Consider the following 20,898-nt stretch of genomic DNA (forward strand, 5'->3'; position numbering starts at 1 on the left):
GGCTCATGTAAAATATGAATGTGGCCAAGGTTTGCAAGTCCGAGGGGAATCCAGCTTTGTGAGCTTACTGCAGAAAAATGCAGGCCCCAGCCCTGAGCTCTTATAAAAGTGCTGAAACGAAAGAGTAAAGCCCTCCCCAAACATACAGAGAAAACTGCATAAATGATTGCAGCCCACAACTTGTCAGGCAGACCTCCAGTACCAAGATGTTGACTGATAGTTACCTATCTGCAGTGCCATATTTGTCTGACACAGGCAGAAGATAAGACCGGAAAAGTAAAATGTGTTCCCTAGCAAATGCTAAAGTGAGACTTTGGTACACGGAAAAGAGATTTCTCCTGGTGTTTGTTTTGGCAGGAACAGTTTCAGCAGACACTATTACAACCCTGTCCGCTTGCAAAGCAAAGCTACAGCTCCACATATTATTGGAACTCCAGGGCTGATCGCTTTCCACATGGCGGTGTTACTGGAGCTAGCAGAACACCGGCAAACCCGTTTGGTCAGCAAAGATTTTTTTCATTAAAAAATACAATATAATTTTCTCTGAATAGAATAAGCTGGTTGGCTTCAAGCAAGGGAGAAAAGAAGGTTCTTCTGAATTACAGTCCTGGGCTTTCAAAGGTGAAGCCCCAAATCTTTCCTCCCCAGCCACTGGAGCTGCCAGCAGCTGCACCATCTCATTGCCAGACCTTGCACAGGAAGTAGGGAGAGAAGAGGAGGAGGTAGAGGGAGAACAGGGAGCCCAGGAAAGGAGAACGACCCTGGTCTAGCATTAGAGCTGCACTTCATGATAAGGCTGCTTGAAAACCCTGCTGAACTACAGGCATTTAATTCTCTGCACATCAAAGGGAGCTGCAGAGGTGACAGCCGTTTGTCTAGATACTCCAACCCAGTTTTGTGCCTATTACATTGATGTGGCAACACAGGTACATGTTTCTGCAGCTTCCTGGTGGCTAGAATCTCTGATTAGCCATCCTACTTCCAATGTCCAAGTACCAGTTCATAGTCACTGGTGTAGGGTATTGATCCATCTCAACTGCAGGCCTGCCTAGTTCTTGGCAAACCCCTCTGGGTTCTCACCCTGGACCTTTAAGTTTCCCCAAGCCCAGATGGAGGTGGGGCAGAGAAGTTTCCAGGAACAGAGGAAAGTCTTGTTCCACCTTTGTGTAATGCACTTGCCCCAGCCCTCCTCTCAGACACCTGTAGCAATCTTAGGAGACAGCAGTTTTGCCTCCAAGTCCTCCAGCACGCAGAGTACTCTGCTCACAGCGAGAACTGCTGGCCTTGGACCTCAGAAATAGCCACTGTACAGAAAACACACAGCACACTTACAAGCTTCGGTATTTACACTGTCATGCTGCCTTTCCTTCATCTCACTTAAAATACGCCTCACTGGCTGATTATTCTGGAGTATCATATGTGATGCAGTGTTAGTGAAACAGTCTCATAAAAGAATAATATTCATCACATGTGACTGAAAAAATACAGTCTTTTTTGGTCAAAGTTACCACAATGTTTATTTACCAGTGTCAAATACTAAAGTACTGCCTTTCTTGTGAAACATTTTCTTCACTTTGTGTATAAAGTACTAGGCACATGTTTTACTTCACATGCCTTGAAGCCAGAGTGTGTTGTGTTATTTTACTTTTTGATAGCCTGTACAGCTAAAACGAGAGCAAATAATTGGTCTCCATGTGTTAGCATAACCTCAGAGAGCTCAGTCTTTCTCTTATGAATGGAAAAGTCAAAATCAGAAATGGTAACGCAGGGGCTTTTACACTTTAGACCTATAATTGGAAAGAACTCAAAACACCCATCTCTCACTTGTGCAAATAAAAGGCACTTTTGAAAAATATATTTACCCATGTCTGTTTCAAACAGTGGTGGGCCAAACCATCTCCTCAGTAGGTGTTCAAGCTGACATCATGAGCTGGTGAAATCTGTGATCCTTCTACTGATCACAGTGGAACACTTTTGATCTCCACTAGGTGAGGAGTTGCCTTATGACCTAAGATGAAATACAAAATCCCAGGCATGATACTTTTGCAAAACTGAAGCCACCCAGAACATTGTTTATGCCTGATTTAAATAACTATATTTTCCATTTCCCATACAGAATGTATATGCTAATTCTCCCTCCCAAGTGCTATCTAGAACATTTGGAGACTTGTGTCTTGATTCATATTTTAATCATGAAGCCTTCAGGATGACTTAGACAGAATGACTTCTCAAAACGACTTGACTTGCCCAATGTAATTGTCCAAGTATTCTGGTCTGACTGTATATCGTCTTCTATGTCAGTGTCAAATAACCACAAATGCAGCCATTGAGACTTGGGAACACTTACATCAGTCTTAGTATTTGTATATCTTGATGTATTATTTGCTTTACCATTGTCCTACTGCTTGCCTCAGAGCCACTTGTGAGTTGCACTTGAAACAAACTATCAAACCAATCATGTAGGCACAATTTTGTTCCTTGCATGCATACTATTAGCTGACACCAGCAGCCTCTGATGACCAGATCCAAGTTCTGCTGGACCCAACGGTGCAGACTTCTCTGTTGGTTCTGTGGACACAGTTTCATGCTCATGATTGTACATACATAGGACCTCTCTCACAAAAAAAGAAAAAAAACAGCACTACGTGGTTAGTGAAGACCACATCGGCTAATGTATTACCCAGCAGTTTGCTATGACGGCAGCAGATTCAGCAGTTTTCCAGTCAGTATTGCTGGACCATTACCTGCTTCCCAACTGAGCTTTCTAGTGCACTGAAGGCTGCTTCACTTTCGGAAATCTCTTGCAGGTATCACTGAGAGACAAGGTCCTCTTTGCACAGAAAGTCTGTGAGTAGGTGTATAAATCTTGACAAAGAACTTCTAATTGCCCTGAGTTGATACCGTGATTTGCTGTCACTTCCCCACTGTTAAGAACCTTAGAAGACAAAGGTAAGACAGGACCAGCTGTTTCACATTAATCACTGAACAGAGCCAAATCTTTTAAAAATCATACCACTACAAAACCATGAACTTTTTTGACAAACTAATGGAAAAGTTCACTGAAGAGCTACTTGCATTGATGGTTTACATCCAATACACCTTCCAGTCCCCTATTAATAAACAAACAAAACCCCAAGAAAACCAAACAGAATCCAGCAGGTACACTGGTCTGTTTAGGAACCAGGATCCCAAAAGTTTTAGGCATGTTAGAAATAATCATACATGTGCTACCTCAGTCTGCCCAATAATTTTTTTTCCAGCACAATTACAGTTTTCAAATGAACACAGCAATGAAAATATTTCCATGTATTAGGATTCACATAAGTAGCAATATTCCCTGTGCTATCTACCCATAGGTATTAAAAATAGAGCCAGACGATTTATTTGCAGGTGGCAAAGCAACTTGGTTTATATTTGTACAGTCCTGCTAAAATACATGTAAATACTTATTAAAAACTATTAATAATTTCTATTTTCTCATTGGCCCCTTCTACTCTTGTCAGTAGATATATATATAAAGGCATTTCCTCTCAAAACAGAAGAAGATTTTTTCTTTCCCATCAGTATTTTTCCTACAAAGTTCTATAATGAAAGACATGGCACCCACATGACCTCATTTCAAGCTACCTAGAATCATTTGGAAAGGTTTATAGGTTTATGTCTGTAACTGTGCTGAGATGCCTGGTTTGGCAGAGAGGGTCCCATACGAGAGAAAGAATTCTTTTTAAAAATTTAAAATAAAAATGGTTTTGTACTTTAGAGAGCTAAAGAAAGCAGCGCTGTTCATTTCCATATTTCTCCCTTTAAAAAAAAAATCCTTAAATGAATGACATACTTTATAATAAAGTTGATCTGGTCATAAAGTGGCCGAACCTGCAGGGTATTTTCATAATACAATTAAAATAGCCAAATTGGAAGGATATAGAGCTTTCTCTGACCTAAAATTAAACTGGGCCACATGCAAGAATTTTTATTTTTCACTTCCACATATGCTAAAACAAATAATGATAGGACACTACTAATCCTTCTTGTTGAGCTGTTCCTGACTCTTGGAAGTGCCCTTATTCCAGTCCTTCAAATAAAGAATCAATTAAATTGTGTTTAATAACAAACCTTTCTGGTGGATGGCTCCCAGGATAGCCTACGCTGTTGTGCAGTGGCACTGGGAATGAAAACACCACAGGCACTTCCCAGGTAAATCACAGCATATCCTGACCCCAGCATGGGCTCTTCTTGCACAGAGACCCTCCAAGATCATAATAGCAGAAAGACAACTGGAGGCAGGCATGTCTGCATCTCCTACAGGGCCTCTTGATGCCCTATTTCCCAACACGGCTTCCCAGTGTTTTGATTTCTCCACAAAGTTACTTCAGCCCTGCAAAGTGCCACTAGACTATGCTGCCTAACTACATAAAGACCTCCTAAATGAAATCCTAATCCACAGGAGGGACAGCCACTGCTGCCATGGTGTTTATTTTGTAAGCCCCATGTCATCACAGTGCCAAGGTTTGTTTTACTCACGCTCATCACCTTTGAAAACCAACTAACGAACCAACCTCAACCCTATGCTGGGGACTTCTCATATGGAGTGGGACCAATGCACCTCTCCTCCTGCACACCGTGACCATGGCTCCCCGTGGCCACATTTGGCCGGCAGGTTTCTGGGTACAGTGGGGCTTGGGGGTGATGCTACTGCCTTCCAAAAGCCAAGTCCTCCAACACTACCAACACTAGAGCTCTGCCCAGGGCAATTTGCAGTCTGTATTTGACTTAAGCTACAAAAGCCCTACCATATTCCCCCCCTCCCCAGATCTGCAGCATAAAAATTAAAGCCTGATTGCTGAGCCTGCCTACCTTTCCCACTTTCATGCCTTAGTATTACTTATAAGTATTTCCCCCTTGTCCTTTAATTGTTGAAATCTCTTCCTGTGGAGGAAGGGGAAATCCTCAGCTTCCAAACTCAGTCGTAACCAAACAGACCTCCTTTCAAAACAGATTTCTTCAGACTATAAAGCTCTGTGCATTTCACCTGATTAATCATATTGGAAAACAGCATGCAGCATCCCCTGGAGCATAATCCCTATGGCACAACTCCTGCTTCCTGCTGTGCCTATCTCCTTACTGATGCTCATGCTGACAAGAAGTTAGGAGAAATAATGAAGCTCAAACAAGGAGAAAAAAAAGCACCAAAACCAGGAGTGATCCCACTTAGTGGTCTGTTTGTTATCTGATGTTCAAGTTCACTAGGAATAGGGGGAGGGAGGAAAGGGGGGGAAGGAAAGGGGGGGAAGGAAAGGGGGGGAAGGAAAGGGGGGGAAGGAACGGGGGGGAAGGAACGGGGGGGGGGGGAAGGAACGGGGGGGGGAAGGAACGGGGGGGGGGAAGGAACGGGGGGGGGGAAGGAACGGGGGGGGGAAGGAACGGGGGGGGGGAAGGAACGGGGGGGGGGGAAGGAACGGGGGGGGAAGGAACGGGGGGGGGGAAGGAACGGGGGGGGGGAAGGAACGGGGGGGGGGAAGGAACGGGGGGGGGGAAGGAACGGGGGGGGGGAAGGAACGGGGGGGAAGGAAAGGGGGGGAAGGAAAGGGGGGGAAGGAAAGGGGGGGAAGGTGAAGATGTGGTGCCAGAGATTAATAAGCTTACTCTACACAAATGAATGTTGTCAGAATTGTTCCTCATGGGCAGAGGAAGCTGGCAGTGAAGGGAACCTTCAGTTAGAAGGTTAAGAAAAACAGCATTAAAGAATTTTGCCTAAAAAGTTTTCTTTCTTCTTAACATTCAAAATAAAGTGCACAAATTCCACTGTAAATACGTAGGAAGTTGATAGGTAGGAAACTAAATTACAAGTCAGGTTTATAGAAATTTCCTAGCACGACAAAAGACACAAAATAAATCAGTGGCATGGAGAGTTCAAGGACAGTAAGATTTCTAAGAGTGCTAAGAGTCAAAGGAATCCCAGTAACAGAGGCATTCCAGATCCAGACAAAAAAGTTAGTTATTGTTAGTAACACACAAACCCCAGAAATATGCAGTATAACTTTATCTTATAACTAAGAAAAAGCCAGAGACAAATTTCTCCTTTATCACAAGGAAATACTTTCCATTTCACATACACACACAAAAAAAATCACCAAAAAAACCCCCAAAAAGACAAGGGGAGGTTAAACAGCTACTAAAACAAGCCATTTTTGAAAAACAAAACCAAAAACAGGTATGGAAAACATGCATCCAAACTCTGTACAAAAGGTTTGGATGAAGTGTTTATGCTCACGTATTGAGATGTTTTAAAATACAATGGAAATTCCAGAGGACTGGACGAAACCAAATTTCTGCAAAACAGCACTGGCAAATGGGTGTCCTGGGTAGCCAGAGAAAGGTCAGTGGGTGTTGTGCTGGGGCAGCTGGGTGGAGCAGTGGTGGGAAGTAGCACCTCCATTGCACTGGGCTGGTGGTTCCCAGTATCTGATTGTGAAGAAAAGGGAGTGCCAGCCTCTGGGGGCACACTACCACTACATTGTTGGCACCAAAGCTGATGCCAAATTTATATTACACTTATGAAGGAACAGCCGAACTAGGAAGCATGTAATAAAGTTTCAGCGTAACCCAAAGTGTGGTTTTTGCAATAGGTTTTTGCACAAACTGTTAATGTTACTGGGAAAAAAATACAAAGAAGCCTAGCAGTAAAATATGGCACTGAAACAAAATTTGGGCTAACACAAGATAATGATGAGATCATGTTGCCACTGAATTTGGATCACTTGGAAAGGAACATGGAAAACACAATGTTTAATTCAATATAGCCAGCTGTAGGTTCATCCATCTACGAATAAAATGAGGCAGGGACCATACTGAGAGGAGGGGGAGTGTACTTTGGAAGCAGCACTTAAAGAAGATTTGAGCTCCTGATAGCTACTCAAGTGAATGTAGCATTCCAATACAACACTATGGTCAGCAAGTGTGATCCTTGAATATATTAAATGAGGGGATTATGAGAAGGATCAGAGCAGTCTCTTCTGGCCCTGTAATATATGTAAGCTCCAACAGTAAAGGCAAAGTAAGCCTCCTTTACAGACATAAAAATCCAAGTGAACTCAGGGAAGTTTTGACATAAAAATAATATAAGCTCAGGGCCACAATTTTCAGATACTGAAAACACAGAGCCCTATTGCACAGCTTTTAAACTGACACTGGTCTTTCAGTGTAATGATAGTAAACAAGCTGAGGGGCTTGTTTGTATCGCCAGTACAGCAGTCTTTCCATGCACAAAAATAATTTACGTGTCACAGGGACATTATAAACAACTACAGCAAGGATTTGGGATTAAATGATTGACATGTAAAGAAGCAGTAAAAGAATGAAACATGACTATCTTGGCTAAGAGACAGCAGCATATAAAGGATACCTACAAAAACACTGGAAGAGTTTAAGTGTAATACTAGAAACCATATTTTGGAGAATGCAAAAAATAGGTAAAGAGAAAAAGTGAGAAAGGAAAAGTCGAGCTTCTTATCAGGAAAACCTCTTAAAACTTTCCAAAAAGTGAAACTCATTAAATCAGGTTATATACTGACCACATGAAAGAGCCACTTAAAACTAGACAAGTAGGAATACATGGCAACAAACAGAGTTATCGGAAAAAATAGACAGGAGACTATGACTTTCCCTCCCCTCCAATTTCTCTACCCCATGATACTATGAATAATTAGGTCAGATGTAAATGTAGGGTTTATATACATTGGGAATGCATCAATAGTCCAAGACCCACACTACCTGTAGGGACAGCTAAGATTTCAGGTACAACTTTCCAGGCAAGCAGAAACTGTACAAACTACAATAGAACTGAAAAAGAAGAAATTAAATGAGAAGAGTTTTTTATGAAAAGAAAATGCAGAAATTACAGCTGCAGCTACCAAGAAAGGAAAGCAGGAGGAGGGAAGCAGAAGGGAGGTCAGATACCCTCATGTACCAAGCACATCCAAGATAAGGAAGTGAAGTAATATCCAAGGTGATAAGAACAGTATGTAAACTTTACATGAAAATCAAGTCTGCTGACTCTAGCCTTCCAGGTATAACCTGCAAATCAGGTATGAGAGAGGGAAGTGTCAAGCATGATACCTCAGCAAACAAGGAGCACCAAGCAGATTGAATATTCCACCTTCTAGGGCAGAGCTTCCTGTCCTCCCTGCCACATCAGGAGCTGTCTGTGTGCTCAGCAAAGTTCCCCTCACAAAAGCTCTCCATTGGCTTTGCTGGAAAAACATAAAGGTGCTAGGCCTCTGAACACATGAGGTTGCTGTGTCAGGAGCAGAGTCCCTCACTGACACCTAGTCACACCAATAAAGTACTGAGCAGCCTGCAGCAAATTAACTGAATACCAATCCCCGTTCTGGAACATGGTCTCAGTGCTAGGTGCTTTTCAGACCTCACGTGCAGGAAGAGGAAGAATTTTTCCACTCATCTGGAGTTTTCCTTGTGCTCCAGAAGGCAGTATTTCATTGTCAAATGAACAGTTTCTGTGTGATGAAGATAACAGGGAGAAGCTCTAATGATGCACCACTTGTACCGGGTAAAAAGGGCCAAAGTAAGAGGAAGAACTCTCTCTCTCTAGAGCCAATGCCTGGGTAGCGGCCACAGAGCAGATGCTGATAGTCACAGCAGAATGACAGTCATCTTGGGTGTTGTAAGTATTGAGTCCACATCGAGATGCTGCCCTACAGTATAGGAGTTGACTCATCTGCATGGCCATGGCATCTCTAGAGTCCCTGGGAGCTCTGCTATGAGGGTCAAGAATTTACTGTGTCATTTCCAAATGCCCAGACGGCCTTTTCACTGTTGGGCAATGATTAATGAAGAAATAACCATTCCCTTTGCCAGTGTAGTGCAGAGGTTAAAAATTCAGTAAAATACAAGCCAAGAGGAGTCATCAGCCACTAAACAGCACAAAAGTTTACACAAAACCTACTCACTGGAGCTATGGTGTCTCAAATAGTTCTGGGTTAAGCCACAACAGACATCTCTGAATCGTCATTTTTTTTAATAGTTTATAATGGTTTCCCATATAGCTTTCTAAAATTACTTCTGGAAAATTACAAACATTTCACAAGGTTTTCCAGACCTTGACAGACTTAGTTCAGAGAAGGGAATCTAGCTTCTCTGCTAATAAAATTAAATCTGTGAACGTCCCCTCAGAAAGGAAGAGAATTTGGGTCAGTCTCTGCTGTCAGAGATTTGTAGCATATTGACCATTGTCCAGCTATGCAAACATTCACAAAAATAATGTCAAAGGCAAGACATTCAAAAGCACTTAGTTCTCTTTGAAGTCGATGGCCAATCTTCTTCTAATCCTACAGATCTGAAAGATTCGCTTCCCTGTAATTTATTTAATCTTCTTATTTATAGATGAGCAGGTCATGTGGAAAGAAAAGACTCTTCACAGAACATACTGTATGTCTTTTTGCAATTAACACCCCCCCATAACCATTAAAAAGTCCAAACAGGTCAAATTTGGTCCAAAATCTCTTTCATCAGAAACACAGTACTCCCAAGCCTGCATTTCAGACAGTGAAGCCACTTACATCTTTGCACAGAAATAACTAAATACTAGCCATGATGGATTATCAGTCCAGAAGGGACACAAAAGAAGACTTTGTCCTGTGAACCATGTGTCATGTGTCTGTCATTTAGGTTACTCCCTACTGCAACACAAAAAAAAGTAATAACTTATTTTTTCAATAAAAACTATGAAATCATTACACACAGCTTTTGTGATAAGAAATTAAATGCTTCTAGCATGTCTTGCAGGATGAACTGCTGAACTTCAACAAAATTGGAGTTCGTGAATGCAAATATAAACTGAAAAATATAAATAGCCAGTGAAAGATGTTCCATCTAAAGAGAAATGAGCAAGCTTCAAATGTCTGTTTTTGCAGGGCATGTGTTAACTCCAACATAACTTTCAGAGTCACTACAGACCATCTGGAAAATGGACAAAAAGATGGTTAAGATCTTAATATCTTCTAAAGTTTTCACAAGTAAATAAAAAAAAACAAAAACCTGCAGTACATGGAGGGAATGAAACAGAGAAATATTAAAGCATACCAAATGGGAAGCTGGAATTTTGAAGAAAAACAGAGAAACCTAAAAAGGAAGAGAAAAAAACCCCTATGTCGAAATGCTATCAGAGCCAAAAAATCAGTGAAGAAGGAAATCAGAATATGGGGGTGGAATGAGAAATTTCAGTCAAGATAAAATATTCAAAGCACTGGATGAAAAAATGCCTCAAAAAAGCACCAGACCCACCATAAAAAAATAATGAGCACAGAATGCTGAATAACCTAAAAACAAGCTATGGACCAAACATCATAATAACAAAACCCTCCCTACTACAGCAAATCCACAACTTGTATAAATTGTCTTACATCAAAAAATGGCATAAGTCTGTTCCTACAGATTTCAGGAAAGAATGCCTTCCTTCCCTAGGAATAACTAAACACAGGTTAAGTGTCTTGAAATAAAGTAGAAGCACCACGCAGGCAAGTCAAACAGCTATTTAACATTGAGTTTTAATAGGAAAGAAGGCAGAAAAAATACCAATCTATACTAAAAGTTATTCAGTTCAGTTGTGCGAAAACGAAGAATAATTTATACCACAGTTTCCATATCTCTTAGATTATTTTTAAGCAAGTATCAAGAAGAACAACACACCAGATGACAAATTTCACTCGCAAAATAACAGAAAAAATACCCACAGGGATAATTAAAGGCACATCAGATTTATACGCCAACATCATTCCCGCAAAGCAAATTAGACTTTACTATCTTCATTTTTACATACAGACAAAAAAATTCCTTTAGCTGATTGGCCTTTCTCCCAAGGGAATAAATTAATTTCAGTGAATACCAATTCATTTTAAAAGGTCTCATTGTTTAACTTCATTTTTGGACAGAAGATGTCTCTGTGAAAAAGGTCTTTCTCTTTGAAATCTTCATGGAGCTTTGGCACGGAAAAACTTGTAATTGGTATAAGGAGGCACTAGTTCTTTTGTAGTTAAGGTGATTATTTCCTTTATTGAGGAATGTTTTTTCCAATCTCAGTCATGTCTGAGATACCTGAGATTCACCAGTGAAGAATCTTGTGTAGGTGAGAAAGTTTTGGAGATAAAACACTTTAATGGGCACACTGGTTAACTCCATGCACTGAGACTTTACAGAACCAGCTAAAACAGAGATGCAGGCAAGATGTTAGTGCCTATTTCCTTGTCCATCCCAAAACCCAGTTCAATAATGCCTGGGAAGATCTCACCAACAAGGGCAGTAATAACTTGAAAGTTGTAATTCTGACTAACAAGAGATTAACAGCAGTATAAAGTCTTGAAGATTTCAGAGAAGAAAAGGATGGATAAAGAAGGCAGTTGTCTCTACCATGACTCCTGAGTACACCATCATGCCTATGAAGACAGTCACCCTGTAATCTACAGGGATCAGGTCTTTGTAAAGAATTTATCAGCCCTTTATTAATCAGTTCCTTGGCATGAGCAGCCCTACTAAAGACCTTCTCTAGGCTGTAATCTCAGATAAATTCCAGGCAGAAAGCAGAAAAAGGAGGGTTACCCCACAGCTCTAGGAAGCATCTTAAGGAAGAAAAGCGTTTTATTTTAAACAAACCACACCCAGAAAACACAGATTTTCAAAAACAGATGCACAAAGACCAGGTTTGAGGAACCAAATTTACAGCCTGAAAGGCCTGAGAGTCCACTAGCAGGCATTTACATAAAAAAGGGCTTATCAGGTGTTCAGCCCTTCAGAAATCTGGTCAATGTTGGATATTCAGCTGACGCTGCTGGCAATAGTTGATATTCTGTATAATGACATAGGTTGCCTTTTCTTCATTCTGTATCACAATGCCAGAATAGGCAGGCTGGGTTAACTGCAAATGCACAAGTGCAGCGTGCAGCCTGCACCTGAACGAGCTGCTTATGCTCGGAAATGCTCTGTGAACAGCCAAGGTACAGAACAATGCTGCAGCCCAGGCAAAAACAACCCTTGTCTTCCTTAGGAGTCTTCCCCTGGTTTGTGCATTTGAATATGGGAAAAAGGAGTATCAGGGACATACCGTGGCAGACAGAGTTATGATTACAATTAACAGCAGTCATAAGGCTCCTACCTCTTCACGTATAGGGGCAGTTAGTTGTATCGAGCCTGACTGTGGATGTATCATTTTGGGCTAAATCGTACACACCCAGTGCCATTCCCAGGCACCGAACGGGAACAGAACAGCCCAATTCTGCAGAACTCAAGTACATATGCACAGTCTGGTGGAAACGGTCCCTAGGCCTAGGCCTTTTGAGTTGCTGAGCTGTGTTCAGGAACAGCCTATGGCCACCACTAGCTGGAATAGGCCAAATCCATGGCAAGGAAGGCTCTAACACTCTCTGACCAGAAGCAACCTCCCAGTAGCTGGGAATGTTCCACCTGAATTTCATAGCATATACTGCTATAGAGTATAGGCTGCTTTTGGGGCAGCGCAATTTGGTAGCAGCAGGTATACACATACACAAAAGCGCACACAGGCTGTAAAGACAGCCTATGGCTCAGGAACAGTAATGCAAGTTCTTTTAGAGTCAGACAGAATAGCAATTCTTGTTCAAGAATTAAACCTTCATCAGTATTAAGAGAAACCTACTCCGAAACCTTTAGTGGTCTACCTGCACTGAAAACTGAGGAACTTCTCTCTCCTTTCTAGCCTTGTCTTTAATGAATCTCCTTAATATTTTTGAGAAAAAATATCTGTTGTTATAGCCAAGCCAAAGACTCTCTAGAGGGAAATCTATTTTGATGATAGTCTGTGACACAGGATCATGCTGAACGTGTTATTCACATAAATCAAAGTACAAAGACGTAATTAAAACTAGAAATAACAGTGTATTCAAAGTGATCACATTTGCTGCCAATAAAAAAGGTATCATATAGAGCAAGAAAGCAATGGAGCAGTGTTTAAAAATAAAAAGGATTCAAACTTGTGCAAATGGGCTTTGACATCTGGAAAATTCTAGTTCTGTATTGAGATGTGTTCTTGACACTAAGCTCACAAACTAATGTCCAGGCTAAATACTGCCTGGACTGAAGTAAAGCATCTTTTAGGATGCTCCATCTGCCCAAGACTACAGACAGTGCTCTGAGCTTTCTTCCTAATATTAACAACTGTCATGCAGACTGCCCTGAGCACACATTGACAACAGCATGTCTGAGAGACAGAGAGAGAGAGCTCTCCACTATTGACACAAGAATGTCTCATTTATTATTTGTTGGTCAACTTGTAGAGGAAGATTTAGAATCCCACACAGTTTCCATAGCTCTCTATGGATATTGCTCAAAAGAATGAATAGCAGACATGGTTTCAAATTTTTCTGCTCAGGCTCTGTGCCCCTATGAGATTTGGTGTACTTTTTCCGAAGTCAGGTAAGAGATTTGTTTGAGGTAGAGAACAGATTGATCAAGCACACCTGTAAAGGTCGTTCTGTAAGCACTTCTAAATGCTAACACAAGTTGAAAAGAGAGAAGTAACTCACAAATGCATTTACTTCCGCCTATACTTTTAGTCCTGTTGTTTTGTGAATACATATACATACACACACATGCAAATACACACTTAATCCTGTTATCTCAGCCATCTCATCACAGTTTTAAGAGAAGCCAGACATATTCCATTATTCCTCAATATTTATCAGCACTTAAATTGTCATCTAATTCCCAACTATTTAGTTTTTATGACTGATAGCGATATAGGAGGCAGAAAAAACACAGCAGGCTCTCCAGCACCCTGCTTGAGCTTGCAGGGCTGCCAGTACTGCAGAAACCATCCTTGAGCTGTTCAGAAAATCTGTGGCCCAGGCACTGCTGAAGGATTCCAGTTTTTAAGTCCCATACTGAACAAAGCTTTCAAGAGCATTAAATATGTTCTAATAGTTGTTACCAAACATTTGTGATGAGGGAGGCTTGCTCTGGACTGCACAGCCCCCTCCAGCAATGCTAGAAACCTCAGCTTCTTCATACATAGGGAGCCACTCTGACCCTTTGAATCTGAGCCTGGGCCTCAAAACTCAGTCTTGCTCTTTACCATACAACCAGAAACACAAACATCTTCTGATATTGGAAACTAAACCTCAGTTATCAGTGGGGAGTTACAGTGAAGCAGAAGGCCACTTCCAAAATAAACCAGCCTTTACTGGCTGTCTGGATTGAAAAAGTCAACTCTTGAGTCAGCTGCTTGGCAATTCCAAAACCCAAAGCATGTCCTAGGTGTGTTTTTATCTCCTCCCTGCTCTTTGCTGCCCATTGTTGTTAAAGGTATTCAGTGGTGATTGTAGAAGCACACATAAAACAGCATGCAAAAACTATCTGAATTTAGAGGTAATCTCTCTTATCATACCCACCTCACTGAAGGGCATCAAAGGGAGGGATGCAGGGAACAAAAGAAGCTTCAGATCATAATCATTACCATTGAAGCCAGATACCCCCGAGCTTTTCCGTCTCTCTTTGTCTTTCTGACTCCTTTCATCTTCTTAAGCAGTGCACTGTGGCCACTACAGTGTTGCAATGCATGACTTTGCCAACACATAAAACCAAAAAACAAAAAAAAAAAAAAAAAAAAAAAAAGAAAGGGGTTGCTTTTCATACAAACTGACAGAAGTTTTGGATATCAAGGCTGGTAAGACCTACAGTAAAATCTTTAACCATAAGTTTGCTCCATGGCATACTGCAGCCATATTCCACATCCACAAAAGCCTGAAGATTGTTTCCAAGATATGAGACTCCAATATGACAAAGAGAACAAAGGCAATGGTTGCTCAGTTGGGTCCCCTTACTCATAAGCTACCTTCCCCAGCATGTTGGGGATAATGTTGGTGCAGCACTGAAATGTAAAATGGACTATTACCTATTTGTGATATAGATTCCTTGTATTAAAAAACCTTCTCTGCTCTAATAGCCTGGGGGGGAGATGGCCTCTCATTGATCTCTCAGTTGCTGACTCCTCAGTGGCTTTTCTCAAGCTGCAGCTTTTGCCTTGCTCTTTATCTCCTCTCAGAACTTTTTACTTACAAGAACCCAGTGTCCAGGTTTGAGGGGATTACTGACAAATTATCCATCATCTCCTGGCAGAAGCTGATGAGTGAGTAAGATTATATTCACTCAGATGTGTAAGATTTTATGAGCAAAGAAACAGTACTCAAAATCTGCCTCTTAAATTGTCCTGATTATTTAGCTAAAAAATGGCTTGCATTCTTAATTGACTTTAGCATTTATACACACACACAACAGCCAGACATGCACCATGTTAAAGACCTCAACAATAATTGAATGCATTCACAGCTCCACAAGGCCTTTGTTTTGCTTGGTCCTGTAAAATAATGAGCTTTGGGTATTTGCCTGTGTGGAAAAGAGATAAATGCTTTACCACCATCTCTGTTATTGAGGCACAGCTGTCAGGGATTCAGCCTCTAAATAACACCATCTGACCTGGAAGAATGTGTCTATATGCTCTCCATTGGCATGAGCACCCGATTTGACCTTTCCTGTGCAGAATGTAGCAATTTAGATAGTAATGATTGTAGTGAACAACTGGTCTATGGGTTAGCAGAGGTATTCACTTACTCATCTTTTAGACTTTTGCCTGTTGGGCTCAAAATTCACAAACGTGTGTGTCTGTAACTTTTTTTATTTCTGATAAAGCCAAGATAGTTGGCATCAATATGGTTTTCTTATTGCTATCAATATAAAACATTTTCCTAGAAGTGGAAATGGACATGGTACATTACAGTGCTAGAAAAAAAAAAACATGTTCCCTGATCCAGGAGAGTTGGAAATCAAAGCCATGCATGACACACAGAATATTTTGGCCAGTGTTGGATGACTTCTCAGAGCACTCCAGAGACACTGTTTATCAGCCTTCTGGTTGCTTCTTTAAATATCTTCCCAAGGCAACAGCAAGACTTAATTCAAGATGTGGAAACCACATTCTTCTCTGCAGCACAATCTTCCAATATCTGTGGCTTTCAGTCATCAGAACAAAGTCACATATTTTCTTCTGTTCATGAAATAACAGGTTCAGGATCATATGAGTGCACCCTATCCAACTGCACTGCAGCCACCTGTCTCAGTCTTATGCACTCATTTAAATTTTAAGTTGCTGCTTTTCCTCAGTTCTACCCTTTTGGTACAAGAAAATAAACTGTACGATGAAGGACAAACAATTGGGCTCTTTCTTTCCTATTTATTGTGAGAATCTAAGATTTGTCTACGATTTCTGCTTTTGACTTAGAGGACAGACTCTTCAGGCTATGAAATGACTGTCAAATTCAAAATGAATGGCATTTAGCTGGCAAAGAGTATATTACTGACAAATGCCTAACACACTGGGCATATTGTATTTGTACCATCTGGGAGAGTAAACAGTGACAGGAAATAACCACAAACAGGTGTTAATGTTAGACTCTTAAGGGTCATTAATGAAGTATGGTAACTGACAGCATGGAAAGAGCCCACACACAAGTCCTGGCAATTGGCAAGGAGAAGGTGGGATCCCAGTAAGTGTAAGAGCATATTAATTTGTCACAAAAAAAAAAAAGTTATTGACTGCATCTCCTCTGCATGACTTCCTTTATCCTCATGCATCCTTCAGCTGAGCTCCTGTCGAATACTTCTTCCTTTTCCCCTTTTAGGCATCAAGTTCTTAACCCAGCCAGACAAAACAAATACAATCCTGAAATACTGCTTTCTCAGAAAGCCCATTACCTTCTGAAAGCAACTGCACGTCTTCACACATTCTTCAGAAACTAAATCCTATCCCAATTCCCCTCTAGATGTTTTCAGAGCCATTTCTACCTTCATTGAAACAAAAGGCCTCTGCCTTCAAGAAAATTAAATTGCACTACATCACTGTTTCCCCAGTGCACCTCCAAGGTTACTTCCTCTGTCCCGGAAGAGACCTGAGAAAGAGTGTGTGACAGTGACACCACCTGCCTTTATTACAAATCCAAAGTAGAGAAGGTCCAGACTGCCACAGGGAAATGCAATGGGTACCATGAGACAGTCTCATAGGTGAATCTACCCAATACGTAACTGGGCACATTCTTCTGCAAAAAAACCAACAAAGCAGAACATACAGAGTATTGCCCTTTATCCTCAGACAAGCTCACTAAATTTCCACAGCAAATGTTAATACTTATGCAAAATCATCCAAAAAAAGAATTAACAATTTGTGAAAAACAGTGAAGCAAAACAGACTGATCTCCAGCCACTTCCTTATTTGCTGTCCTGTCCTATGCAAAAATGGGAATTTTCCCCAAAGGACTCTGTTTTCAAACAAATGTCACCTGGCTAACATGCAGACAGAAAAGGCGCACAAGGAAGAAGAGGCCATGGGGCCTTTTTCTTTAGAAGGGGGACACTAAACCATGAGTTTTACATTGCAGAACTGTCAGGCTTTCTCTAATTCAGGCTACCAGTGTTAAAAAGAATGCTGGTGGGCATGTAAATTTAGCCATTCACTAATAACAAAGCCTAATTGCTGCATAGATTAAATGGTTCCAAAGATACTCTCACTGAGTAATGTTTAAGAATGGGAAAGTGGGAATGCTTAAAAGGCCAGAAAATAGTTCTTTCTTTACGTCTTTGCTAAAAGGCTACATGGAACACAGTCATAGATATATTTACCCAATTCAAGAGATGACCATAAAATTAAGAAATGTAACAGCTTACAGAGAATTGCTGTCACTGTTTAACTCTGCTCAATTATGTGCAACACTCTACACCTGCAATCCTTGGGCTTCGCACCAGTATGTGTCAGAGCCCCACAGGAACAGGGACACAGGCATGCCAAATTCCATCATGAAGGGAAAGCAAGTAAAAACAGTTGGAGTGTATTTGGCTTATTCAGGGGAGTCAATGGAGTTGCGTCTGCAAAAACTGTAGCCCCAAACCTCCAGGAACTGGCCAGTGCCAAATGCCTTGTTGTCACTTGAAACAGATGCACGCTTTTTTGCACTGGCCATTTCCTAAACTTAAGTACTTACAAACAATTCGGTCCTTAACTTTCTGTAAAATTGCAACTGCTGAGTTCATGATATGCAACCAAGGGAAAAAGAAAACAAAATGGAACTTACAGGAAACTGAATAAACATTTAAAGGCAGAAAACTGTTCAAATCTCACCATTTCCCCAGCTAAGAAGGCTCTGATACTTGGCTTACTTTCTCTTCAAACAAGGTAGGATTTATCCTGTTTCAGTGTTTTGGTTTCTTCAGTTAATCTTACAGCTTCTCCCTTTCTGAAGCTGTATTAAGCAAAGCAAAATCACTGTGCAGTCTAAAACTTCAGTTAGGAGCTAAGAATACTATGGTTGTTGAAACTTGGCCCCTTTGTGCATATGCTATCCTGCTGTTTTTAAGTACATGAGTACGTCCTATTTTTCCAAACAGCCTCTGCAAAATGCTTGTGGAGAACAGACAGTCTGAGAGCGTAGGAAAGCTATCCAGTAAATAATACTGCTGTCTCCAGAATCCCTGGATTATTTGTTATAGAATCTGGAGGACTCATAGGAAATAAGGCAAGGAGACTAATGACTTCACATCACAAATCTGGAGTGCTTAACTTCAGATGCTGCTTTGCCTTGAAGCTCTCCCTTTCTCAAACAGTGGTGAGGGTTGTCCCTGCCCCAGTCTACCACCTCTTCTAATACCTAACCTGGAAGAGGCCCTCCACATACACAGTGGGAACAAATACTGAAAAATGCTCATCCTGAAATAAGTATTCCCTGCCATTCTGTGGGACTGGGACTGGTGTACAGGGCAGCCGGAAAGGAGTGAGAGAGGATGTAGCATCCTACAAGCAAGATATCTAGGCTAAATCTATCTCTGTGCTCTGGAAAATCTTTTACTGAGCACCTACAAATCAAGTTTTTCAAAAGTTGCAGCCTGGCCAGACAGAGGTATGTTTGTGCAGGCTAGAAAAAGCACCAGCTGGCAAAAGAGCAATCTCCCCATCACATCAAAAACTTTTCTACAAAGCACACAGGTCTTCTCAACAACAACAAAGAATTTGTTTATCTTCCTGTACACGTTCCCAGAAATGGCAGAACTATTTGAGCTTAAACTGTATAGATACATATCAGCCCAAAGCAGATACATGACATGGAAAATGTCTCATCTGAAAGCTGTGAACTTTTTGGCAACTGAAAACAGCATCTCACGGAGCAGTGGCAGGCATCTTGCGAGCATGTAGCTAAAGAAACTACTGTTCAAAATAAAGCTTTTTCACAACTTGCTGCTGACAAAATTTGTGTAATGCGTGTTGTAATAAATCTGTGACACACACTTTAAGCTACATAGGTAAAATGGTCAAGAATTGGATATGGAAGTATATATTAAAATAAGTTTAAGCAGAGAAAGAATGACAGAATCAGCCTTTATGAATTAAACCTTGTATATGCTGCATGCAGAGATAAGAGATTACCAGACCATCATCCACATTAACCAAGTGTTCTATTAGCAATGTGTTCTATTTTCATCAAGGTTTTGCAATATACCCTGAAAGCCTCTTATGTATTAAAGCTGCACACGCAGACATTAAACAAGACAATTCTCCTGTGAAACAATATAGATTCTCTGTACAGAATCTGCTCTTGATTTTTCAAACAAGGATAAACTATCTCTGTTCTTAGCAGAGCTAGTCTCATTTCATCCTTTATCCTTCGTAGAATTGCAATTATTTTTCCCCAGTATAATATATTATGCATCCATCAGAGTACATTTACACAAATATCTTCTAATTATTTTAAACTATCCAAGGGAGCACCGGTTAGAAACCAGGTCAAAGCCATTCCCATAGGGCTGGCCACATCAATTGAGATCTCAAATCCAAACTGTCTGAAATCGTATCTTATAGCTAAGATAAAATATCTCCACTTCCTCTGTTATTTTGCAACTAGGCAAGATTCAAGCTAGATCACCAGTGAGGCTCAAAAAAAAAAATCAAGAGACCTATCATTTTGTGAAGCAGCAGTTAGTTCCCGCTTTTTTGGCACAACAGTCAAGGAGTCAAAGAAGAGAGAAGAGAGAATTCAGGAAAGCGCAAAAAGGCCTGCAAGGGATGATTTGTCTGAGAAGTTAAGAACCTGACTTTTGTGACCTGTAGCTGACGAATAAACAATTCAGATAAAAGTAGCCTAATTCTCCACAATAACCAAGACTGCAGTAAATTCTAATGGAGTAAGACCAATTTATTTAGTGGCACAAAATGGTATAGATAGGAGTCACTGGCAATCACCTCAGAAAGGCTACGAGTTTATGGGCATGGGAATCAAAATAGTCTCTTCTCAGAGTTAAACTGTCATGGAGTAATGTAGGCAAGAGCGTGTGGTGGCATAATGTAGAGAAGTCTGACCCAGTATCAACTGTGTTGTTTCTGCTCAGGCGTATAGTAGAGGACACCAGTGACTATCACACACTACTTGGTGAGCAAGCGGTGTTACCCTGGCTCCTGCACTTAGGCTCTCCTGTATGCTAAGCCTCACACTGAGGGAAGCCCTGCTATATGGCATAGTCCACAGCTGTCATCTGAGGCCACACTACCTCATACGCTGAGGGACAAAAGACCTGAGAAGGACAGACATCCCTCTCCCATCCTGCACCAGGTCAAAGAACACTTAAGCAAACAATGACAAGAGCACAGTTGAAAAACATGAAAACTAATCCAGATACATGAAATTGCAATTAGAACAGAACCCTTATTGTTCAGAGAGGCTAAATGCCTGGAAAAGAAATGTGAAGTATTTTGTTTAAATTCTGTCCTTAGTTACAATGCCACCTGGACAAAAGCTTAGCTAAATTAAACAGACTAAAGAA

General features: G+C 40.9%; 1 long non-coding RNA gene across 4 annotated transcripts in view; it reads right to left on the reverse strand.

Moving 5' to 3' along the window:
• LOC308057083 overlaps positions 1–20,898 on the reverse strand; it is a 97,842-nt gene that overhangs the window by 49,467 nt on the left and 27,477 nt on the right. The window lies entirely within an intron of this gene.

Source organism: Falco punctatus (genome assembly GCF_963210335.1).
Source record: "Falco punctatus genome assembly, chromosome: Z".
NCBI lineage: Eukaryota > Metazoa > Chordata > Aves > Falconiformes > Falconidae > Falco > Falco punctatus.